Source organism: Hyla sarda, unplaced genomic scaffold (assembly GCF_029499605.1).
Source record: "Hyla sarda isolate aHylSar1 unplaced genomic scaffold, aHylSar1.hap1 scaffold_1049, whole genome shotgun sequence".
NCBI lineage: Eukaryota > Metazoa > Chordata > Amphibia > Anura > Hylidae > Hyla > Hyla sarda.
Window position 1 is genome coordinate 1 of NW_026607668.1, and position 25622 is coordinate 25622.

At 47.9% G+C, this 25622-nt stretch overlaps 7 non-coding genes and 5 pseudogenes across 7 annotated transcripts; all 12 read right to left on the minus strand.

Moving 5' to 3' along the window:
* Nucleotides 1–404: 404 nt before the first annotated feature.
* On the minus strand, nucleotides 405–595 carry LOC130299414 (U2 spliceosomal RNA). The gene has a single exon (XR_008850546.1). It is a non-coding gene; the product is annotated as a U2 spliceosomal RNA (small nuclear RNA).
* Nucleotides 596–2700: 2105 nt separating this feature from the next.
* Nucleotides 2701–2891, minus strand: LOC130299425 (U2 spliceosomal RNA). Its single transcript, XR_008850557.1, has one exon. It is a non-coding gene; the product is annotated as a U2 spliceosomal RNA (small nuclear RNA).
* A 2091-nt stretch (nucleotides 2892–4982) lies between these two features.
* Nucleotides 4983–5173, minus strand: LOC130299436 (U2 spliceosomal RNA). Its single transcript, XR_008850568.1, has one exon. It is a non-coding gene; the product is annotated as a U2 spliceosomal RNA (small nuclear RNA).
* Nucleotides 5174–7277: 2104 nt separating this feature from the next.
* LOC130299447 (U2 spliceosomal RNA) lies at nucleotides 7278–7468 on the minus strand. Its single transcript, XR_008850576.1, has one exon. It is a non-coding gene; the product is annotated as a U2 spliceosomal RNA (small nuclear RNA).
* A 2087-nt stretch (nucleotides 7469–9555) lies between these two features.
* On the minus strand, nucleotides 9556–9728 carry LOC130299441 (U2 spliceosomal RNA; annotated as a pseudogene).
* A 2181-nt stretch (nucleotides 9729–11909) lies between these two features.
* On the minus strand, nucleotides 11910–12055 carry LOC130299401 (U2 spliceosomal RNA; annotated as a pseudogene).
* A 2094-nt stretch (nucleotides 12056–14149) lies between these two features.
* Nucleotides 14150–14342, minus strand: LOC130299448 (U2 spliceosomal RNA). Its single transcript, XR_008850577.1, has one exon. It is a non-coding gene; the product is annotated as a U2 spliceosomal RNA (small nuclear RNA).
* A 697-nt stretch (nucleotides 14343–15039) lies between these two features.
* Nucleotides 15040–15199, minus strand: LOC130299451 (U2 spliceosomal RNA; annotated as a pseudogene).
* A 2088-nt stretch (nucleotides 15200–17287) lies between these two features.
* On the minus strand, nucleotides 17288–17460 carry LOC130299442 (U2 spliceosomal RNA; annotated as a pseudogene).
* Nucleotides 17461–19641: 2181 nt separating this feature from the next.
* LOC130299402 (U2 spliceosomal RNA) lies at nucleotides 19642–19787 on the minus strand (annotated as a pseudogene).
* A 2095-nt stretch (nucleotides 19788–21882) lies between these two features.
* LOC130299404 (U2 spliceosomal RNA) lies at nucleotides 21883–22073 on the minus strand. Its single transcript, XR_008850536.1, has one exon. It is a non-coding gene; the product is annotated as a U2 spliceosomal RNA (small nuclear RNA).
* Nucleotides 22074–24167: 2094 nt separating this feature from the next.
* Nucleotides 24168–24358, minus strand: LOC130299405 (U2 spliceosomal RNA). Its single transcript, XR_008850537.1, has one exon. It is a non-coding gene; the product is annotated as a U2 spliceosomal RNA (small nuclear RNA).
* Between the last annotated feature and the right edge of the window lie 1264 nt (nucleotides 24359–25622).

Genomic DNA, 25622 nt, shown 5'->3' on the forward strand with positions numbered 1-25622 from the left:
TTCAACCAGGGAATTAAGGGGTAGGGGTGTGGCGCGATATTGGGGAAGGGATGAGATTTTATATTTCTTCATAAGCATTAATCTTATTTTGTCAATTAGGAACATTCAGCACCCACCCGCTATCAAGGCAGCTGCCTATCATGTCATGCCCTACCTGCACAGGTGTGCTGGCTACTCAAATGATCCAATTAAGGAGGCCATTTAGTCAGCAGCAGCAGAAGTCCTGTGCCTGGACGCTCCAACAGGGGCCAGACACAAGCAGAAGCAGAAGCAGCAGAAGCAGCAGCAGCACCACCTTTTGTTTTTTGGCTGCAGCAGCAGCAAGGCCCACAGGGCTGGCTAGCTGGCTAGCCAGCAAGCAGGTAGCAATGAAAGTAGGAATCTTTCTTTTTAACCCTGTAAGGGGGTGGTGCACTGTACCCGAAGATACTGCCATATCGGGTCAATGCATAGGGCGACGGAAGCAAGCTTCGAAATCGGCCCCCGTTCTCAAAAATCCATTTAATATATGGTCCCCAGATAGGGGACGTATCAGATATTAAACTGATAAGAACAGATACTACACTTGATCTTAGCCAAAAGGCCGAGAAGCGATAACCGTGAAAGGGGCGGGCCCAACAAGGTCCCCTTCATGGGCACTATCACTGCTTGCTGTCAGGGAGGCTGCCAGACAATTTTCCATGCACACTCTGGGCTGGGGGGCAGTCAACCACCAGTACACACAGCAGAACCTAAACCCATACCATTATTGCTAAGCAGCAAGACAGGGGCCCATTGCACTCCCACGGGGCCTTTTTAAATGCAATCCATAACCCGGATTTGCCAGGAACCCTTCTTACTCCTCCTACTTGCATGTGACACTGGGCTTAGGATCTGCATAGGAAACACACACACAAGCACACACCTACCTTTGTTGCCTGCAGATGCCTCCTTGGCTGTCCCCAAACGGTATCAAACCAACACCCACGGGAAGCTGTAAGCATAGAGGACATGCCTGCACCCCATTGGACTTACCTGTGTGGGTTAAATCCGGGTTATTTGACAACCTATGGCGGTGATGGTTCTGCTCAGGCAGAGCAGTGCTGATGCTCCTCATAAAGCTGTCGCTGCTGTGAAGGTTCTAGGTGACATCACAAATCCCTTTGGTTACATACACAACAAAGCTGGGTTGTTGTTGTTTACACTCTGCAAGGCCTGTGGAAGTGAGTGACATCATAGCACTGTAGTTCTGAGGGTTCAAGATGGATGCAACAATCTCCTGTTGCTTCTATGAAGGCCGTAATAGACGACATCACCAAACAGCTCCATAGTCACATACACAGCAAAGGAGAGATGTTGTTTACACCTAGTGATGTCAGTGGTATTGAGTGACATCACAGCACAGTGCTAAGGCTCCTGGGCCTGGACACAGCAGCGGCTGCAATATCTCAACGGAGAATACGTTTATATCTATGTGTGTGTGTGCGCATATATATATATATATATATATATATATATATATATATATATATATATATATATATTTCTCCGCCGAAATCACTTTTAAACCCATTTCCACCTTTTTTTCCCTTCTCTTCCTCTTACTTTTTTTTCACGTTTTTTTACGTTTTTCTCCTTTTCGCCTCTTTTCTGGGCGTATTATTCTTCTTTTTCTTCTTTTTTTTCGTCTAATGCATACCCCATCAGTGCAGCAATGCTTATTCAATACCGCCAGCAGATGGAGACACTGGGGGATAATTTTCTAAGGATTTATACTGATTTTTCCTGTCTGAATTTGTCGCACAGAAAGTTGCAGGCCAAATATGTGTGACATTTCTGCGACTTTAGCTTCTAGAGCATTTTTACAACATTATACATAGGTGCTGAATACATAAAAAGCGACTGTTCAGCGACAGACAAGTCGCATCGGCTGAAAGTAGGCCAGAATGTCAGTCCATGTTGGAGCAGGTTTAGATACAGTCTAAAGCATAGATCTCAAAGTCTGTGCACAGAATTTAGCAAGGGCCTCGCACCTTCTGATGCATCAGGTAGGTGCACAATAGCATAGCCTAACCCTCTGTACTTTGGTCTATATTGATGCGGAACATAGACAGCCAGCTGATGACCAATCCATTAGTGCAATGGATGGCTGGAAGCATTTGTCTTTGCCTTTGCAATACCACAGAAGCAATGCATGGTCAATGTACAGCAATGACACACCTGTGTGAACAGCCAGGAGACCCCCCCCCCCCCCCCCCATGTTATGTTACATAGTTACATAGTTAGTACGGTCGAAAAAAGACATATGTCCATCACGTTCAACCAGGGAATTAAGGGGTAGGGGTGTGGCGCGATATTGGGGAAGGGATGAGATTTTATATTTCTTCATAAGCATTAATCTTATTTTGTCAATTAGGAACATTCAGCACCCACCCGCTATCAAGGCAGCTGCCTATCATGTCATGCCCTACCTGCACAGGTGTGCTGGCTACTCAAATGATCCAATTAAGGAGGCCATTTAGTCAGCAGCAGCAGAAGTCCTGTGCCTGGACGCTCCAACAGGGGCCAGACACAAGCAGAAGCAGAAGCAGCAGAAGCAGCAGCAGCACCACCTTTTGTTTTTTGGCTGCAGCAGCAGCAAGGCCCACAGGGCTGGCTAGCTGGCTAGCCAGCAAGCAGGTAGCAATGAAAGTAGGAATCTTTCTTTTTAACCCTGTAAGGGGGTGGTGCACTGTACCCGAAGATACTGCCATATCGGGTCAATGCATAGGGCGACGGAAGCAAGCTTCGAAATCGGCCCCCGTTCTCAAAAATCCATTTAATATATGGTCCCCAGATAGGGGACGTATCAGATATTAAACTGATAAGAACAGATACTACACTTGATCTTAGCCAAAAGGCCGAGAAGCGATAACCGTGAAAGGGGCGGGCCCAACAAGGTCCCCTTCATGGGCACTATCACTGCTTGCTGTCAGGGAGGCTGCCAGACAATTTTCCATGCACACTCTGGGCTGGGGGGCAGTCAACCACCAGTACACACAGCAGAACCTAAACCCATACCATTATTGCTAAGCAGCAAGACAGGGGCCCATTGCACTCCCACGGGGCCTTTTTAAATGCAATCCATAACCCTGATTTGCCAGGAACCCTTCTTACTCCTCCTACTTGCATGTGACACTGGGCTTAGGATCTGCATAGGAAACACACACACAAGCACACACCTACCTTTGTTGCCTGCAGATGCCTCCTTGGCTGTCCCCAAACGGTATCAAACCAACACCCACGGGAAGCTGTAAGCATAGAGGACATGCCTGCACCCCATTGGACTTACCTGTGTGGGTTAAATCCGGGTTATTTGACAACCTATGGCGGTGATGGTTCTGCTCAGGCAGAGCAGTGCTGATGCTCCTCATAAAGCTGTCGCTGCTGTGAAGGTTCTAGGTGACATCACAAATCCCTTTGGTTACATACACAACAAAGCTGGGTTGTTGTTGTTTACACTCTGCAAGGCCTGTGGAAGTGAGTGACATCATAGCACTGTAGTTCTGAGGGTTCAAGATGGATGCAACAATCTCCTGTTGCTTCTATGAAGGCCGTAATAGACGACATCACCAAACAGCTCCATAGTCACATACACAGCAAAGGAGAGATGTTGTTTACACCTAGTGATGTCAGTGGTATTGAGTGACATCACAGCACAGTGCTAAGGCTCCTGGGCCTGGACACAGCAGCGGCTGCAATATCTCAACGGAGAATACGTTTATATCTATGTGTGTGTGTGCGCATATATATATATATATATATATATATATATATATATATATATATATATATTTCTCCGCCGAAATCACTTTTAAACCCATTTCCACCTTTTTTTCCCTTCTCTTCCTCTTACTTTTTTTTCACGTTTTTTTACGTTTTTCTCCTTTTCGCCTCTTTTCTGGGCGTATTATTCTTCTTTTTCTTCTTTTTTTTCGTCTAATGCATACCCCATCAGTGCAGCAATGCTTATTCAATACCGCCAGCAGATGGAGACACTGGGGGATAATTTTCTAAGGATTTATACTGATTTTTCCTGTCTGAATTTGTCGCACAGAAAGTTGCAGGCCAAATATGTGTGACATTTCTGCGACTTTAGCTTCTAGAGCATTTTTACAACATTATACATAGGTGCTGAATACATAAAAAGCGACTGTTCAGCGACAGACAAGTCGCATCGGCTGAAAGTAGGCCAGAATGTCAGTCCATGTTGGAGCAGGTTTAGATACAGTCTAAAGCATAGATCTCAAAGTCTGTGCACAGAATTTAGCAAGGGCCTCGCACCTTCTGATGCATCAGGTAGGTGCACAATAGCATAGCCTAACCCTCTGTACTTTGGTCTATATTGATGCGGGACATAGACAGCCAGCTGATGACCAATCCATTAGTGCAATGGATGGCTGGAAGCATTTGTCTTTGCCTTTGCAATACCACAGAAGCAATGCATGGTCAATGTACAGCAATGACACACCTGTGTGAACAGCCAGGAGACCCCCCCCCCCCCCCCCCCATGTTATGTTACATAGTTACATAGTTAGTACGGTCGAAAAAAGACATATGTCCATCACGTTCAACCAGGGAATTAAGGGGTAGGGGTGTGGCGCGATATTGGGGAAGGGATGAGATTTTATATTTCTTCATAAGCATTAATCTTATTTTGTCAATTAGGAACATTCAGCACCCACCCGCTATCAAGGCAGCTGCCTATCATGTCATGCCCTACCTGCACAGGTGTGCTGGCTACTCAAATGATCCAATTAAGGAGGCCATTTAGTCAGCAGCAGCAGAAGTCCTGTGCCTGGACGCTCCAACAGGGGCCAGACACAAGCAGAAGCAGAAGCAGCAGCAGCACCACCTTTTGTTTTTTGGCTGCAGCAGCAGCAAGGCCCACAGGGCTGGCTAGCTGGCTAGCCAGCAAGCAGGTAGCAATGAAAGTAGGAATCTTTCTTTTTAACCCTGTAAGGGGGTGGTGCACTGTACCCGAAGATACTGCCATATCGGGTCAATGCATAGGGCGACGGAAGCAAGCTTCGAAATCGGCCCCCGTTCTCAAAAATCCATTTAATATATGGTCCCCAGATAGGGGACGTATCAGATATTAAACTGATAAGAACAGATACTACACTTGATCTTAGCCAAAAGGCCGAGAAGCGATAACCGTGAAAGGGGCGGGCCCAACAAGGTCCCCTTCATGGGCACTATCACTGCTTGCTGTCAGGGAGGCTGCCAGACAATTTTCCATGCACACTCTGGGCTGGGGGGCAGTCAACCACCAGTACACACAGCAGAACCTAAACCCATACCATTATTGCTAAGCAGCAAGACAGGGGCCCATTGCACTCCCACGGGGCCTTTTTAAATGCAATCCATAACCCGGATTTGCCAGGAACCCTTCTTACTCCTCCTACTTGCATGTGACACTGGGCTTAGGATCTGCATAGGAAACACACACACAAGCACACACCTACCTTTGTTGCCTGCAGATGCCTCCTTGGCTGTCCCCAAACGGTATCAAACCAACACCCACGGGAAGCTGTAAGCATAGAGGACATGCCTGCACCCCATTGGACTTACCTGTGTGGGTTAAATCCGGGTTATTTGACAACCTATGGCGGTGATGGTTCTGCTCAGGCAGAGCAGTGCTGATGCTCCTCATAAAGCTGTCGCTGCTGTGAAGGTTCTAGGTGACATCACAAATCCCTTTGGTTACATACACAACAAAGCTGGGTTGTTGTTGTTTACACTCTGCAAGGCCTGTGGAAGTGAGTGACATCATAGCACTGTAGTTCTGAGGGTTCAAGATGGATGCAACAATCTCCTGTTGCTTCTATGAAGGCCGTAATAGACGACATCACCAAACAGCTCCATAGTCACATACACAGCAAAGGAGAGATGTTGTTTACACCTAGTGATGTCAGTGGTATTGAGTGACATCACAGCACAGTGCTAAGGCTCCTGGGCCTGGACACAGCAGCGGCTGCAATATCTCAACGGAGAATACGTTTATATCTATGTGTGTGTGTGCGCATATATATATATATATATATATATATATATATATATATATATATATATTTCTCCGCCGAAATCACTTTTAAACCCATTTCCACCTTTTTTTCCCTTCTCTTCCTCTTACTTTTTTTTCACGTTTTTTTACGTTTTTCTCCTTTTCGCCTCTTTTCTGGGCGTATTATTCTTCTTTTTCTTCTTTTTTTTCGTCTAATGCATACCCCATCAGTGCAGCAATGCTTATTCAATACCGCCAGCAGATGGAGACACTGGGGGATAATTTTCTAAGGATTTATACTGATTTTTCCTGTCTGAATTTGTCGCACAGAAAGTTGCAGGCCAAATATGTGTGACATTTCTGCGACTTTAGCTTCTAGAGCATTTTTACAACATTATACATAGGTGCTGAATACATAAAAAGCGACTGTTCAGCGACAGACAAGTCGCATCGGCTGAAAGTAGGCCAGAATGTCAGTCCATGTTGGAGCAGGTTTAGATACAGTCTAAAGCATAGATCTCAAAGTCTGTGCACAGAATTTAGCAAGGGCCTCGCACCTTCTGATGCATCAGGTAGGTGCACAATAGCATAGCCTAACCCTCTGTACTTTGGTCTATATTGATGCGGGACATAGACAGCCAGCTGATGACCAATCCATTAGTGCAATGGATGGCTGGAAGCATTTGTCTTTGCCTTTGCAATACCACAGAAGCAATGCATGGTCAATGTACAGCAATGACACACCTGTGTGAACAGCCAGGAGACCCCCCCCCCCCCCCCCCCCCCATGTTATGTTACATAGTTACATAGTTAGTACGGTCGAAAAAAGACATATGTCCATCACGTTCAACCAGGGAATTAAGGGGTAGGGGTGTGGCGCGATATTGGGGAAGGGATGAGATTTTATATTTCTTCATAAGCATTAATCTTATTTTGTCAATTAGGAACATTCAGCACCCACCCGCTATCAAGGCAGCTGCCTATCATGTCATGCCCTACCTGCACAGGTGTGCTGGCTACTCAAATGATCCAATTAAGGAGGCCATTTAGTCAGCAGCAGCAGAAGTCCTGTGCCTGGACGCTCCAACAGGGGCCAGACACAAGCAGAAGCAGAAGCAGCAGAAGCAGCAGCAGCACCACCTTTTGTTTTTTGGCTGCAGCAGCAGCAGCAAGGCCCACAGGGCTGGCTAGCTGGCTAGCCAGCAAGCAGGTAGCAATGAAAGTAGGAATCTTTCTTTTTAACCCTGTAAGGGGGTGGTGCACTGTACCCGAAGATACTGCCATATCGGGTCAATGCATAGGGCGACGGAAGCAAGCTTCGAAATCGGCCCCCGTTCTCAAAAATCCATTTAATATATGGTCCCCAGATAGGGGACGTATCAGATATTAAACTGATAAGAACAGATACTACACTTGATCTTAGCCAAAAGGCCGAGAAGCGATAACCGTGAAAGGGGCGGGCCCAACAAGGTCCCCTTCATGGGCACTATCACTGCTTGCTGTCAGGGAGGCTGCCAGACAATTTTCCATGCACACTCTGGGCTGGGGGGCAGTCAACCACCAGTACACACAGCAGAACCTAAACCCATACCATTATTGCTAAGCAGCAAGACAGGGGCCCATTGCACTCCCACGGGGCCTTTTTAAATGCAATCCATAACCCGGATTTGCCAGGAACCCTTCTTACTCCTCCTACTTGCATGTGACACTGGGCTTAGGATCTGCATAGGAAACACACACACAAGCACACACCTACCTTTGTTGCCTGCAGATGCCTCCTTGGCTGTCCCCAAACGGTATCAAACCAACACCCACGGGAAGCTGTAAGCATAGAGGACATGCCTGCACCCCATTGGACTTACCTGTGTGGGTTAAATCCGGGTTATTTGACAACCTATGGCGGTGATGGTTCTGCTCAGGCAGAGCAGTGCTGATGCTCCTCATAAAGCTGTCGCTGCTGTGAAGGTTCTAGGTGACATCACAAATCCCTTTGGTTACATACACAACAAAGCTGGGTTGTTGTTGTTTACACTCTGCAAGGCCTGTGGAAGTGAGTGACATCATAGCACTGTAGTTCTGAGGGTTCAAGATGGATGCAACAATCTCCTGTTGCTTCTATGAAGGCCATAATAGACGACATCACCAAACAGCTCCATAGTCACATACACAGCAAAGGAGAGATGTTGTTTACACCTAGTGATGTCAGTGGTATTGAGTGACATCACAGCACAGTGCTAAGGCTCCTGGGCCTGGACACAGCAGCGGCTGCAATATCTCAACGGAGAATACGTTTATATCTATGTGTGTGTGTGCGCATATATATATATATATATATATATATATATATATATTTCTCCGCCGAAATCACTTTTAAACCCATTTCCACCTTTTTTTCCCTTCTCTTCCTCTTACTTTTTTTTCACGTTTTTTTACGTTTTTCTCCTTTTCGCCTCTTTTCTGGGCGTATTATTCTTCTTTTTCTTCTTTTTTTTCGTCTAATGCATACCCCATCAGTGCAGCAATGCTTATTCAATACCGCCAGCAGATGGAGACACTGGGGGATAATTTTCTAAGGATTTATACTGATTTTTCCTGTCTGAATTTGTCGCACAGAAAGTTGCAGGCCAAATATGTGTGACATTTCTGCGACTTTAGCTTCTAGAGCATTTTTACAACATTATACATAGGTGCTGAATACATAAAAAGCGACTGTTCAGCGACAGACAAGTCGCATCGGCTGAAAGTAGGCCAGAATGTCAGTCCATGTTGGAGCAGGTTTAGATACAGTCTAAAGCATAGATCTCAAAGTCTGTGCACAGAATTTAGCAAGGGCCTCGCACCTTCTGATGCATCAGGTAGGTGCACAATAGCATAGCCTAACCCTCTGTACTTTGGTCTATATTGATGCGGGACATAGACAGCCAGCTGATGACCAATCCATTAGTGCAATGGATGGCTGGAAGCATTTGTCTTTGCCTTTGCAATACCACAGAAGCAATGCATGGTCAATGTACAGCAATGACACACCTGTGTGAACAGCCAGGAGACCCCCCCCCCCCCCCCCCCCATGTTATGTTACATAGTTACATAGTTAGTACGGTCGAAAAAAGACATATGTCCATCACGTTCAACCAGGGAATTAAGGGGTAGGGGTGTGGCGCGATATTGGGGAAGGGATGAGATTTTATATTTCTTCATAAGCATTAATCTTATTTTGTCAATTAGGAACATTCAGCACCCACCCGCTATCAAGGCAGCTGCCTATCATGTCATGCCCTACCTGCACAGGTGTGCTGGCTACTCAAATGATCCAATTAAGGAGGCCATTTAGTCAGCAGCAGCAGAAGTCCTGTGCCTGGACGCTCCAACAGGGGCCAGACACAAGCAGAAGCAGAAGCAGCAGAAGCAGCAGCAGCACCACCTTTTGTTTTTTGGCTGCAGCAGCAGCAAGGCCCACAGGGCTGGCTAGCTGGCTAGCCAGCAAGCAGGTAGCAATGAAAGTAGGAATCTTTCTTTTTAACCCTGTAAGGGGGTGGTGCACTGTACCCGAAGATACTGCCATATCGGGTCAATGCATAGGGCGACGGAAGCAAGCTTCGAAATCGGCCCCCGTTCTCAAAAATCCATTTAATATATGGTCCCCAGATAGGGGACGTATCAGATATTAAACTGATAAGAACAGATTTTTTTGATTGAAAGAGCTTTATTTTCCGTTCAGTCATTACAAGTCGTACAATAAATTACAGTCACACAAAGCATGATAGTACAATACACAGCAAAGGTTCCCTAAGCTATACATCGCACACCATGCTACTCTAACATTCAGCTCAATCCTGCAATATAAAGGCACAAGAGATCAAACAAAAACCAAATAATACAATCTGTGATCGGGGTAGGGGTGTGGGCGACTATGTGGGGGTAGGGAGGGGGCGGATCACAGGGCCAAACTGTTGGGCTGTATCTTCAGGGAGACATGGGAGAAGGAGAGGGGTCTTCACTCCTCTTCTTCCTCATCAACGGCCGAGCTGTCCAAGATGGAATAGTCTCTAAGCAGGTTCTTGATGAACCTGCGACAGTCCCGGACGGACATGTTTTCCCTGTTGATCACGAGGCGGTTCCTGGCAAGCCACACTGCGTCCTTAAAACAGTTCATAAGGCGCCAGGCCTCCTGGATGGCCTCCACGTCGTGGGTCCCAGGGAACAGGCCGTAAAGCACCGAATGGTACGATAGGCAGCTCCTGGGCACTGAGTCTCTGAGTTCCTGTTCTAGGGCGTCCAACAGATCCTGTGCAAAGGGGCACTGCCAAAACACGTGGAAAGATGTTTCCTCCACGTAGGGGCAACGGGGGCAGTACCGGGTCTTGCACAGGTTGCGGGCATGCATGAATGACCTGAGAGAGAGACCTCCCATGACGGCCATCCACGACAAGTCCTTGTGTCCATTGGTAAGCCGCTTTGAGGCCACATTGTTCCAAACTGTCTCTGCAGTGGCTGCGGGGAGTCCCGGGACCAGCTCGGTCGAGTCCTTAGCTCGGATGAGCTTGTGGATTGTCTTTGGCTTCCATAGGTCTGGTTTCAGTCCTTCCAGCTGGTGCTCCCTCACAAACCGGACAACATCCCCATAGAACCAGGGAGTGTTCCAGTTGTAAGGGATGGAGCTGTCCCACTTGTCCCAGCCCAGCTGTCTCCAGAGGGGCATGAGAAGCAAGCGAGACATGGACCTGCCCGCTGAGCCAGTCTTTTCTACAAGAGTCCGCTGCACCGTGACACATGCAAAGGAGGCCCTCAGCAGAGCGGGGATGTCGGGTATTCCCTTCCCACCCTTGCGGGGTTCCTTGTACATCACGGTCCTCTTGACTCTGTCCATTTTGCCCCAGACGAAGCCAAACACTGTCCGGGTGATGGCCTTGCAAACGGTGGTATGGGGAGGCCAGGCCTGTGCGGTATATTGGAGCACAGGCAAAACTTCACTCCGCAGGACAAGTGCCTTGCCTTCCATCGTGAGCTTTCTGGAGCTCCACAGTCCGATCTTTGAGTTTATCCTTCCTAGTCGGTCTTGCCAAGACTTAAGGGCCGCTCCTTCCTTCCCGAACCAGACTCCAAGAATTTGAATGAAGTCCGGCTTGACAGCAAAGGGGAAGGGGGCGGAAGAAGCCAGGTGCCATTCCCCGAAGAGCATGGCCTCCGACTTCCCGCAGTTGACTTTTGCCCCCGAAGCTCTGCCGAAGTCCTCGCAGGTCTGGACGAGTGCAGTCACCGAACGCTGGTCAGCGCAGAAGACGGTCACGTCGTCCATGTAGAGCGAGCACTTGACCTCGTGGCGATCTGGTCCTGGTGCGGTGATCCCTCTGATCTCTCCATTCTGCCGGATAGTCTCAGCGAAGAGCTCTATAACACAAACAAAAAGGAGAGGTGAAAGAGGGCAGCCTTGTCTAACCCCTGAAAGAATAGGAAAGGGGTCAGTCTTCCAGCCGTTCACCAACACCGTGCTGTAAATGTCAAAATACATAACGTTAACAAAAGAGCAAAACATCTTCCCCAGACCCAGCCTGCGCAAAACCCTGTCCATGAATGCGTGGGAGACACGGTCGAACGCCTTCTCCTGATCTAAGCTGACCAGGGCGGCGCGGCCCCCGCGGTCCTGGATGTAATGGACCGTGTCTCTCACAAGGGCAAGGCTGTCGGCAATCCTGCGGCCAGGAATGCTGCAGGTCTGGTCCGGATGGACGATCTGCCCCATGACAGGTTTCAGCCTGTTGGCCAGCACCTTGGCGAGGATCTTGTAGTCCACGTTCAGGAGAGAGATGGGACGCCAGTTTTTCAGGTCACATCTCTCCCCCTTCCGCTTATACAAGATCGTGATCATCCCTTCCCTCAACGACGGAGGCATTCTGCCCCCCACCACCATCTCCTCGTACACCTCCAACAGGTCCGGACAGATCAGGTCACCCAGCGCTACGTAGAGCTCGGCCGGGAAACTGATAAGAACAGATACTACACTTGATCTTAGCCAAAAGGCCGAGAAGCGATAACCGTGAAAGGGGCGGGCCCAACAAGGTCCCCTTCATGGGCACTATCACTGCTTGCTGTCAGGGAGGCTGCCAGACAATTTTCCATGCACACTCTGGGCTGGGGGGCAGTCAACCACCAGTACACACAGCAGAACCTAAACCCATACCATTATTGCTAAGCAGCAAGACAGGGGCCCATTGCACTCCCACGGGGCCTTTTTAAATGCAATCCATAACCCGGATTTGCCAGGAACCCTTCTTACTCCTCCTACTTGCATGTGACACTGGGCTTAGGATCTGCATAGGAAACACACACACAAGCACACACCTACCTTTGTTGCCTGCAGATGCCTCCTTGGCTGTCCCCAAACGGTATCAAACCAACACCCACGGGAAGCTGTAAGCATAGAGGACATGCCTGCACCCCATTGGACTTACCTGTGTGGGTTAAATCCGGGTTATTTGACAACCTATGGCGGTGATGGTTCTGCTCAGGCAGAGCAGTGCTGATGCTCCTCATAAAGCTGTCGCTGCTGTGAAGGTTCTAGGTGACATCACAAATCCCTTTGGTTACATACACAACAAAGCTGGGTTGTTGTTGTTTACACTCTGCAAGGCCTGTGGAAGTGAGTGACATCATAGCACTGTAGTTCTGAGGGTTCAAGATGGATGCAACAATCTCCTGTTGCTTCTATGAAGGCCGTAATAGACGACATCACCAAACAGCTCCATAGTCACATACACAGCAAAGGAGAGATGTTGTTTACACCTAGTGATGTCAGTGGTATTGAGTGACATCACAGCACAGTGCTAAGGCTCCTGGGCCTGGACACAGCAGCGGCTGCAATATCTCAACGGAGAATACGTTTATATCTATGTGTGTGTGTGCGCATATATATATATATATATATATATATATATATATATATATATATTTCTCCGCCGAAATCACTTTTAAACCCATTTCCACCTTTTTTTCCCTTCTCTTCCTCTTACTTTTTTTTCACGTTTTTTTACGTTTTTCTCCTTTTCGCCTCTTTTCTGGGCGTATTATTCTTCTTTTTCTTCTTTTTTTTCGTCTAATGCATACCCCATCAGTGCAGCAATGCTTATTCAATACCGCCAGCAGATGGAGACACTGGGGGATAATTTTCTAAGGATTTATACTGATTTTTCCTGTCTGAATTTGTCGCACAGAAAGTTGCAGGCCAAATATGTGTGACATTTCTGCGACTTTAGCTTCTAGAGCATTTTTACAACATTATACATAGGTGCTGAATACATAAAAAGCGACTGTTCAGCGACAGACAAGTCGCATCGGCTGAAAGTAGGCCAGAATGTCAGTCCATGTTGGAGCAGGTTTAGATACAGTCTAAAGCATAGATCTCAAAGTCTGTGCACAGAATTTAGCAAGGGCCTCGCACCTTCTGATGCATCAGGTAGGTGCACAATAGCATAGCCTAACCCTCTGTACTTTGGTCTATATTGATGCGGGACATAGACAGCCAGCTGATGACCAATCCATTAGTGCAATGGATGGCTGGAAGCATTTGTCTTTGCCTTTGCAATACCACAGAAGCAATGCATGGTCAATGTACAGCAATGACACACCTGTGTGAACAGCCAGGAGACCCCCCCCCCCCCCCCCCCATGTTATGTTACATAGTTACATAGTTAGTACGGTCGAAAAAAGACATATGTCCATCACGTTCAACCAGGGAATTAAGGGGTAGGGGTGTGGCGCGATATTGGGGAAGGGATGAGATTTTATATTTCTTCATAAGCATTAATCTTATTTTGTCAATTAGGAACATTCAGCACCCACCCGCTATCAAGGCAGCTGCCTATCATGTCATGCCCTACCTGCACAGGTGTGCTGGCTACTCAAATGATCCAATTAAGGAGGCCATTTAGTCAGCAGCAGCAGAAGTCCTGTGCCTGGACGCTCCAACAGGGGCCAGACACAAGCAGAAGCAGAAGCAGCAGAAGCAGCAGCAGCACCACCTTTTGTTTTTTGGCTGCAGCAGCAGCAAGGCCCACAGGGCTGGCTAGCTGGCTAGCCAGCAAGCAGGTAGCAATGAAAGTAGGAATCTTTCTTTTTAACCCTGTAAGGGGGTGGTGCACTGTACCCGAAGATACTGCCATATCGGGTCAATGCATAGGGCGACGGAAGCAAGCTTCGAAATCGGCCCCCGTTCTCAAAAATCCATTTAATATATGGTCCCCAGATAGGGGACGTATCAGATATTAAACTGATAAGAACAGATTTTTTTTTTTTTTTTTTTTTTTTTTTATCTAAAGCCGAGGAACGTGCTTTCGATTCACCCAAAGTGCAAGAAAAAGTGCAAACGTGTTACACTAAAAAAAAACGTGCACAAAGGATGCGGTCTATCGCAAGCCCTTCTCCGATAGGAGAGAGGCCCCCCAACAAACCTTACCCTTCACCTCCGGACCAAAAGGTACCTGCGAGGTTCCAGGTTCGATGTCCCTTTTCGCCGAAGCTACTAGGGGACCACAAATGCTCCCGGCATCCCCCTTGGCGTTGGCCAAGGTATCTGCCCGCAGAGCCGATTACGGTAGGTACCCTGCCAAAGCAGGAGTACCCGGGGTGTTTGCAGGGAGGTGCGGAACCTAATGGCCACACACACACCTCCCCTAGACCGCCAGGAGGGACACCCAGAAGGGCTACCGCATCCTGACAAATCCTGTGAACACACAACACGCAAAAAGTGACACAGTGAGACAAAAAAGAAATAAATAAGTGAATGTGTGCAGATATACTGCCCGGACATCCGGCCGGATCTATAAAAATTTCTCTGATCCTAGCCAGAAGGCCGGGAATCAAGAGGTGAGTGCCACAAGGTGAAGAGATTATGGTGCCCGTGCTTCAACTCAGTGAGCCTATTCTCCCAGTGAGTTTCGGCACCTCGGGGTCACCACTCCCCGAGGCACAAAAGTACCTCGGCTCTAGACCCTCTCAGCCTCATGGCGAGACCCGGAGGGAACAGGTCACATCGGGGCAGCCGTCGAGCTGATTCCTCAGAACCAGCCCCGGAAAGCCCTGGTACACCTGCATCCTCCATGCAGCACCCATCCCCACCAGCATGAAAACTGATAAGAACAGATACTACACTTGATCTTAGCCAAAAGGCCGAGAAGCGATAACCGTGAAAGGGGCGGGCCCAACAAGGTCCCCTTCATGGGCACTATCACTGCTTGCTGTCAGGGAGGCTGCCAGACAATTTTCCATGCACACTCTGGGCTGGGGGGCAGTCAACCACCAGTACACACAGCAGAACCTAAACCCATACCATTATTGCTAAGCAGCAAGACAGGGGCCCATTGCACTCCCACGGGGCCTTTTTAAATGCAATCCATAACCCGGATTTGCCAGGAACCCTTCTTACTCCTCCTACTTGCATGTGACACTGGGCTTAGGATCTGCATAGGAAACACACACACAAGCACACACCTACCTTTGTTGCCTGCAGATGCCTCCTTGGCTGTCCCCAAACGGTATCAAACCAACACCCACGGGAAGCTGTAAGCATAGAGGACATGCCTGCACCCCATTGGACTTACCTGTGTGGGTTAAATCCGGGTTATTTGACAACCTATGGCGGTGATGGTTCTGCTCAGGCAGAGCAGTGCTGATGCTCCTCATAAAGCTGTCGCTGCTGTGAAGGTTCTAGGTGACATCACAAATCCCTTTGGTTACATACACAACAAAGCTGGGTTGTTGTTGTTTACACTCTGCAAGGCCTGTGGAAGTGAGTGACATCATAGCACTGTAGTTCTGAGGGTTCAAGATGGATGCAACAATCTCCTGTTGCTTCTATGAAGGCCGTAATAGACGACATCACCAAACAGCTCCATAGTCACATACACAGCAAAGGAGAGATGTTGTTTACACCTAGTGATGTCAGTGGTATTGAGTGACATCACAGCACAGTGCTAAGGCTCCTGGGCCTGGACACAGCAGCGGCTGCAATATCTCAACGGAGAATACGTTTATATCTATGTGTGTGTGTGCGCATATATATATATATATATATATATATATATATATATATATTTCTCCGCCGAAATCACTTTTAAACCCATTTCCACCTTTTTTTCCCTTCTCTTCCTCTTACTTTTTTTTCACGTTTTTTTACGTTTTTCTCCTTTTCGCCTCTTTTCTGGGCGTATTATTCTTCTTTTTCTTCTTTTTTTTCGTCTAATGCATACCCCATCAGTGCAGCAATGCTTATTCAATACCGCCAGCAGATGGAGACACTGGGGGATAATTTTCTAAGGATTTATACTGATTTTTCCTGTCTGAATTTGTCGCACAGAAAGTTGCAGGCCAAATATGTGTGACATTTCTGCGACTTTAGCTTCTAGAGCATTTTTACAACATTATACATAGGTGCTGAATACATAAAAAGCGACTGTTCAGCGACAGACAAGTCGCATCGGCTGAAAGTAGGCCAGAATGTCAGTCCATGTTGGAGCAGGTTTAGATACAGTCTAAAGCATAGATCTCAAAGTCTGTGCACAGAATTTAGCAAGGGCCTCGCACCTTCTGATGCATCAGGTAGGTGCACAATAGCATAGCCTAACCCTCTGTACTTTGGTCTATATTGATGCGGGACATAGACAGCCAGCTGATGACCAATCCATTAGTGCAATGGATGGCTGGAAGCATTTGTCTTTGCCTTTGCAATACCACAGAAGCAATGCATGGTCAATGTACAGCAATGACACACCTGTGTGAACAGCCAGGAGACCCCCCCCCCCCCCCCCATGTTATGTTACATAGTTACATAGTTAGTACGGTCGAAAAAAGACATATGTCCATCACGTTCAACCAGGGAATTAAGGGGTAGGGGTGTGGCGCGATATTGGGGAAGGGATGAGATTTTATATTTCTTCATAAGCATTAATCTTATTTTGTCAATTAGGAACATTCAGCACCCACCCGCTATCAAGGCAGCTGCCTATCATGTCATGCCCTACCTGCACAGGTGTGCTGGCTACTCAAATGATCCAATTAAGGAGGCCATTTAGTCAGCAGCAGCAGAAGTCCTGTGCCTGGACGCTCCAACAGGGGCCAGACACAAGCAGAAGCAGAAGCAGCAGAAGCAGCAGCAGCACCACCTTTTGTTTTTTGGCTGCAGCAGCAGCAAGGCCCACAGGGCTGGCTAGCTGGCTAGCCAGCAAGCAGGTAGCAATGAAAGTAGGAATCTTTCTTTTTAACCCTGTAAGGGGGTGGTGCACTGTACCCGAAGATACTGCCATATCGGGTCAATGCATAGGGCGACGGAAGCAAGCTTCGAAATCGGCCCCCGTTCTCAAAAATCCATTTAATATATGGTCCCCAGATAGGGGACGTATCAGATATTAAACTGATAAGAACAGATTTTTTTGATTGAAAGAGCTTTATTTTCCGTTCAGTCATTACAAGTCGTACAATAAATTACAGTCACACAAAGCATGATAGTACAATACACAGCAAAGGTTCCCTAAGCTATACATCGCACACCATGCTACTCTAACATTCAGCTCAATCCTGCAATATAAAGGCACAAGAGATCAAACAAAAACCAAATAATACAATCTGTGATCGGGGTAGGGGTGTGGGCGACTATGTGGGGGTAGGGAGGGGGCGGATCACAGGGCCAAACTGTTGGGCTGTATCTTCAGGGAGACATGGGAGAAGGAGAGGGGTCTTCACTCCTCTTCTTCCTCATCAACGGCCGAGCTGTCCAAGATGGAATAGTCTCTAAGCAGGTTCTTGATGAACCTGCGACAGTCCCGGACGGACATGTTTTCCCTGTTGATCACGAGGCGGTTCCTGGCAAGCCACACTGCGTCCTTAAAACAGTTCATAAGGCGCCAGGCCTCCTGGATGGCCTCCACGTCGTGGGTCCCAGGGAACAGGCCGTAAAGCACCGAATGGTACGATAGGCAGCTCCTGGGCACTGAGTCTCTGAGTTCCTGTTCTAGGGCGTCCAACAGACCCTGTGCAAAGGGGCACTGCCAAAACACGTGGAAAGATGTTTCCTCCACGTAGGGGCAACGGGGGCAGTACCGGGTCTTGCACAGGTTGCGGGCATGCATGAATGACCTGAGAGAGAGACCTCCCATGACGGCCATCCACGACAAGTCCTTGTGTCCATTGGTAAGCCGCTTTGAGGCCACATTGTTCCAAACTGTCTCTGCAGTGGCTGCGGGGAGTCCCGGGACCAGCTCGGTCGAGTCCTTAGCTCGGATGAGCTTGTGGATTGTCTTTGGCTTCCATAGGTCTGGTTTCAGTCCTTCCAGCTGGTGCTCCCTCACAAACCGGACAACATCCCCATAGAACCAGGGAGTGTTCCAGTTGTAAGGGATGGAGCTGTCCCACTTGTCCCAGCCCAGCTGTCTCCAGAGGGGCATGAGAAGCAAGCGAGACATGGACCTGCCCGCTGAGCCAGTCTTTTCTACAAGAGTCCGCTGCACCGTGACACATGCAAAGGAGGCCCTCAGCAGAGCGGGGATGTCGGGTATTCCCTTCCCACCCTTGCGGGGTTCCTTGTACATCACGGTCCTCTTGACTCTGTCCATTTTGCCCCAGACGAAGCCAAACACTGTCCGGGTGATGGCCTTGCAAACGGTGGTATGGGGAGGCCAGGCCTGTGCGGTATATTGGAGCACAGGCAAAACTTCACTCCGCAGGACAAGTGCCTTGCCTTCCATCGTGAGCTTTCTGGAGCTCCACAGTCCGATCTTTGAGTTTATCCTTCCTAGTCGGTCTTGCCAAGACTTAAGGGCCGCTCCTTCCTTCCCGAACCAGACTCCAAGAATTTGAATGAAGTCCGGCTTGACAGCAAAGGGGAAGGGGGCGGAAGAAGCCAGGTGCCATTCCCCGAAGAGCATGGCCTCCGACTTCCCGCAGTTGACTTTTGCCCCCGAAGCTCTGCCGAAGTCCTCGCAGGTCTGGACGAGTGCAGTCACCGAACGCTGGTCAGCGCAGAAGACGGTCACGTCGTCCATGTAGAGCGAGCACTTGACCTCGTGGCGATCTGGTCCTGGTGCGGTGATCCCTCTGATCTCTCCATTCTGCCGGATAGTCTCAGCGAAGAGCTCTATAACACAAACAAAAAGGAGAGGTGAAAGAGGGCAGCCTTGTCTAACCCCTGAAAGAATAGGAAAGGGGTCAGTCTTCCAGCCGTTCACCAACACCGTGCTGTAAATGTCAAAATACATAACGTTAACAAAAGAGCAAAACATCTTCCCCAGACCCAGCCTGCGCAAAACCCTGTCCATGAATGCGTGGGAGACACGGTCGAACGCCTTCTCCTGATCTAAGCTGACCAGGGCGGCGCGGCCCCCGCGGTCCTGGATGTAATGGACCGTGTCTCTCACAAGGGCAAGGCTGTCGGCAATCCTGCGGCCAGGAATGCTGCAGGTCTGGTCCGGATGGACGATCTGCCCCATGACAGGTTTCAGCCTGTTGGCCAGCACCTTGGCGAGGATCTTGTAGTCCACGTTCAGGAGAGAGATGGGACGCCAGTTTTTCAGGTCACATCTCTCCCCCTTCCGCTTATACAAGATCGTGATCATCCCTTCCCTCAACGACGGAGGCATTCTGCCCCCCACCACCATCTCCTCGTACACCTCCAACAGGTCCGGACAGATCAGGTCACCCAGCGCTACGTAGAGCTCGGCCGGGAAACTGATAAGAACAGATACTACACTTGATCTTAGCCAAAAGGCCGAGAAGCGATAACCGTGAAAGGGGCGGGCCCAACAAGGTCCCCTTCATGGGCACTATCACTGCTTGCTGTCAGGGAGGCTGCCAGACAATTTTCCATGCACACTCTGGGCTGGGGGGCAGTCAACCACCAGTACACACAGCAGAACCTAAACCCATACCATTATTGCTAAGCAGCAAGACAGGGGCCCATTGCACTCCCACGGGGCCTTTTTAAATGCAATCCATAACCCGGATTTGCCAGGAACCCTTCTTACTCCTCCTACTTGCATGTGACACTGGGCTTAGGATCTGCACACACACAAGCACACACCTACCTTTGTTGCCTGCAGATGCCTCCTTGGCTGTCCCCAAACGGTATCAAACCAACACCCACGGGAAGCTGTAAGCATAGAGGACATGCCTGCACCCCATTGGACTTACCTGTGTGGGTTAAATCCGGGTTATTTGACAACCTATGGCGGTGATGGTTCTGCTCAGGCAGAGCAGTGCTGATGCTCCTCATAAAGCTGTCGCTGCTGTGAAGGTTCTAGGTGACATCACAAATCCCTTTGGTTACATACACAACAAAGCTGGGTTGTTGTTGTTTACACTCTGCAAGGCCTGTGGAAGTGAGTGACATCATAGCACTGTAGTTCTGAGGGTTCAAGATGGATGCAACAATCTCCTGTTGCTTCTATGAAGGCCGTAATAGACGACATCACCAAACAGCTCCATAGTCACATACACAGCAAAGGAGAGATGTTGTTTACACCTAGTGATGTCAGTGGTATTGAGTGACATCACAGCACAGTGCTAAGGCTCCTGGGCCTGGACACAGCAGCGGCTGCAATATCTCAACGGAGAATACGTTTATATCTATGTGTGTGTGTGCGCATATATATATATATATATATATATATATATATATATATATATATATATATATATATATTTCTCCGCCGAAATCACTTTTAAACCCATTTCCACCTTTTTTTCCCTTCTCTTCCTCTTACTTTTTTTTCACGTTTTTTTACGTTTTTCTCCTTTTCGCCTCTTTTCTGGGCGTATTATTCTTCTTTTTCTTCTTTTTTTTCGTCTAATGCATACCCCATCAGTGCAGCAATGCTTATTCAATACCGCCAGCAGATGGAGACACTGGGGGATAATTTTCTAAGGATTTATACTGATTTTTCCTGTCTGAATTTGTCGCACAGAAAGTTGCAGGCCAAATATGTGTGACATTTCTGCGACTTTAGCTTCTAGAGCATTTTTACAACATTATACATAGGTGCTGAATACATAAAAAGCGACTGTTCAGCGACAGACAAGTCGCATCGGCTGAAAGTAGGCCAGAATGTCAGTCCATGTTGGAGCAGGTTTAGATACAGTCTAAAGCATAGATCTCAAAGTCTGTGCACAGAATTTAGCAAGGGCCTCGCACCTTCTGATGCATCAGGTAGGTGCACAATAGCATAGCCTAACCCTCTGTACTTTGGTCTATATTGATGCGGGACATAGACAGCCAGCTGATGACCAATCCATTAGTGCAATGGATGGCTGGAAGCATTTGTCTTTGCCTTTGCAATACCACAGAAGCAATGCATGGTCAATGTACAGCAATGACACACCTGTGTGAACAGCCAGGAGACCCCCCCCCCCCCCCATGTTATGTTACATAGTTACATAGTTAGTACGGTCGAAAAAAGACATATGTCCATCACGTTCAACCAGGGAATTAAGGGGTAGGGGTGTGGCGCGATATTGGGGAAGGGATGAGATTTTATATTTCTTCATAAGCATTAATCTTATTTTGTCAATTAGGAACATTCAGCACCCACCCGCTATCAAGGCAGCTGCCTATCATGTCATGCCCTACCTGCACAGGTGTGCTGGCTACTCAAATGATCCAATTAAGGAGGCCATTTAGTCAGCAGCAGCAGAAGTCCTGTGCCTGGACGCTCCAACAGGGGCCAGACACAAGCAGAAGCAGAAGCAGCAGAAGCAGCAGCAGCACCACCTTTTGTTTTTTGGCTGCAGCAGCAGCAAGGCCCACAGGGCTGGCTAGCTGGCTAGCCAGCAAGCAGGTAGCAATGAAAGTAGGAATCTTTCTTTTTAACCCTGTAAGGGGGTGGTGCACTGTACCCGAAGATACTGCCATATCGGGTCAATGCATAGGGCGACGGAAGCAAGCTTCGAAATCGGCCCCCGTTCTCAAAAATCCATTTAATATATGGTCCCCAGATAGGGGACGTATCAGATATTAAACTGATAAGAACAGATACTACACTTGATCTTAGCCAAAAGGCCGAGAAGCGATAACCGTGAAAGGGGCGGGCCCAACAAGGTCCCCTTCATGGGCACTATCACTGCTTGCTGTCAGGGAGGCTGCCAGACAATTTTCCATGCACACTCTGGGCTGGGGGGCAGTCAACCACCAGTACACACAGCAGAACCTAAACCCATACCATTATTGCTAAGCAGCAAGACAGGGGCCCATTGCACTCCCACGGGGCCTTTTTAAATGCAATCCATAACCCGGATTTGCCAGGAACCCTTCTTACTCCTCCTACTTGCATGTGACACTGGGCTTAGGATCTGCATAGGAAACACACACACAAGCACACACCTACCTTTGTTGCCTGCAGATGCCTCCTTGGCTGTCCCCAAACGGTATCAAACCAACACCCACGGGAAGCTGTAAGCATAGAGGACATGCCTGCACCCCATTGGACTTACCTGTGTGGGTTAAATCCGGGTTATTTGACAACCTATGGCGGTGATGGTTCTGCTCAGGCAGAGCAGTGCTGATGCTCCTCATAAAGCTGTCGCTGCTGTGAAGGTTCTAGGTGACATCACAAATCCCTTTGGTTACATACACAACAAAGCTGGGTTGTTGTTGTTTACACTCTGCAAGGCCTGTGGAAGTGAGTGACATCATAGCACTGTAGTTCTGAGGGTTCAAGATGGATGCAACAATCTCCTGTTGCTTCTATGAAGGCCGTAATAGACGACATCACCAAACAGCTCCATAGTCACATACACAGCAAAGGAGAGATGTTGTTTACACCTAGTGATGTCAGTGGTATTGAGTGACATCACAGCACAGTGCTAAGGCTCCTGGGCCTGGACACAGCAGCGGCTGCAATATCTCAACGGAGAATACGTTTATATCTATGTGTGTGTGTGCGCATATATATATATATATATATATATATATATATATATATATATATATATATATATTTCTCCGCCGAAATCACTTTTAAACCCATTTCCACCTTTTTTTCCCTTCTCTTCCTCTTACTTTTTTTTCACGTTTTTTTACGTTTTTCTCCTTTTCGCCTCTTTTCTGGGCGTATTATTCTTCTTTTTCTTCTTTTTTTTCGTCTAATGCATACCCCATCAGTGCAGCAATGCTTATTCAATACCGCCAGCAGATGGAGACACTGGGGGATAATTTTCTAAGGATTTATACAGATTTTTCCTGTCTGAATTTGTCGCACAGAAAGTTGCAGGCCAAATATGTGTGACATTTCTGCGACTTTAGCTTCTAGAGCATTTTTACAACATTATACATAGGTGCTGAATACATAAAAAGCGACTGTTCAGCGACAGACAAGTCGCATCGGCTGAAAGTAGGCCAGAATGTCAGTCCATGTTGGAGCAGGTTTAGATACAGTCTAAAGCATAGATCTCAAAGTCTGTGCACAGAATTTAGCAAGGGCCTCGCACCTTCTGATGCATCAGGTAGGTGCACAATAGCATAGCCTAACCCTCTGTACTTTGGTCTATATTGATGCGGGACATAGACAGCCAGCTGATGACCAATCCATTAGTGCAATGGATGGCTGGAAGCATTTGTCTTTGCCTTTGCAATACCACAGAAGCAATGCATGGTCAATGTACAGCAATGACACACCTGTGTGAACAGCCAGGAGACCCCCCCCCCCCCCCATGTTATGTTACATAGTTACATAGTTAGTACGGTCGAAAAAAGACATATGTCCATCACGTTCAACCAGGGAATTAAGGGGTAGGGGTGTGGCGCGATATTGGGGAAGGGATGAGATTTTATATTTCTTCATAAGCATTAATCTTATTTTGTCAATTAGGAACATTCAGCACCCACCCGCTATCAAGGCAGCTGCCTATCATGTCATGCCCTACCTGCACAGGTGTGCTGGCTACTCAAATGATCCAATTAAGGAGGCCATTTAGTCAGCAGCAGCAGAAGTCCTGTGCCTGGACGCTCCAACAGGGGCCAGACACAAGCAGAAGCAGCAGAAGCAGCAGCAGCACCACCTTTTGTTTTTTGGCTGCAGCAGCAGCAAGGCCCACAGGGCTGGCTAGCTGGCTAGCCAGCAAGCAGGTAGCAATGAAAGTAGGAATCTTTCTTTTTAACCCTGTAAGGGGGTGGTGCACTGTACCCGAAGATACTGCCATATCGGGTCAATGCATAGGGCGACGGAAGCAAGCTTCGAAATCGGCCCCCGTTCTCAAAAATCCATTTAATATATGGTCCCCAGATAGGGGACGTATCAGATATTAAACTGATAAGAACAGATACTACACTTGATCTTAGCCAAAAGGCCGAGAAGCGATAACCGTGAAAGGGGCGGGCCCAACAAGGTCCCCTTCATGGGCACTATCACTGCTTGCTGTCAGGGAGGCTGCCAGACAATTTTCCATGCACACTCTGGGCTGGGGGGCAGTCAACCACCAGTACACACAGCAGAACCTAAACCCATACCATTATTGCTAAGCAGCAAGACAGGGGCCCATTGCACTCCCACGGGGCCTTTTTAAATGCAATCCATAACCCGGATTTGCCAGGAACCCTTCTTACTCCTCCTACTTGCATGTGACACTGGGCTTAGGATCTGCATAGGAAACACACACACAAGCACACACCTACCTTTGTTGCCTGCAGATGCCTCCTTGGCTGTCCCCAAACGGTATCAAACCAACACCCACGGGAAGCTGTAAGCATAGAGGACATGCCTGCACCCCATTGGACTTACCTGTGTGGGTTAAATCCGGGTTATTTGACAACCTATGGCGGTGATGGTTCTGCTCAGGCAGAGCAGTGCTGATGCTCCTCATAAAGCTGTCGCTGCTGTGAAGGTTCTAGGTGACATCACAAATCCCTTTGGTTACATACACAACAAAGCTGGGTTGTTGTTGTTTACACTCTGCAAGGCCTGTGGAAGTGAGTGACATCATAGCACTGTAGTTCTGAGGGTTCAAGATGGATGCAACAATCTCCTGTTGCTTCTATGAAGGCCGTAATAGACGACATCACCAAACAGCTCCATAGTCACATACACAGCAAAGGAGAGATGTTGTTTACACCTAGTGATGTCAGTGGTATTGAGTGACATCACAGCACAGTGCTAAGGCTCCTGGGCCTGGACACAGCAGCGGCTGCAATATCTCAACGGAGAATACGTTTATATCTATGTGTGTGTGTGCGCATATATATATATATATATATATATATATATATATATATATATATTTCTCCGCCGAAATCACTTTTAAACCCATTTCCACCTTTTTTTCCCTTCTCTTCCTCTTACTTTTTTTTCACGTTTTTTTACGTTTTTCTCCTTTTCGCCTCTTTTCTGGGCGTATTATTCTTCTTTTTCTTCTTTTTTTTCGTCTAATGCATACCCCATCAGTGCAGCAATGCTTATTCAATACCGCCAGCAGATGGAGACACTGGGGGATAATTTTCTAAGGATTTATACTGATTTTTCCTGTCTGAATTTGTCGCACAGAAAGTTGCAGGCCAAATATGTGTGACATTTCTGCGACTTTAGCTTCTAGAGCATTTTTACAACATTATACATAGGTGCTGAATACA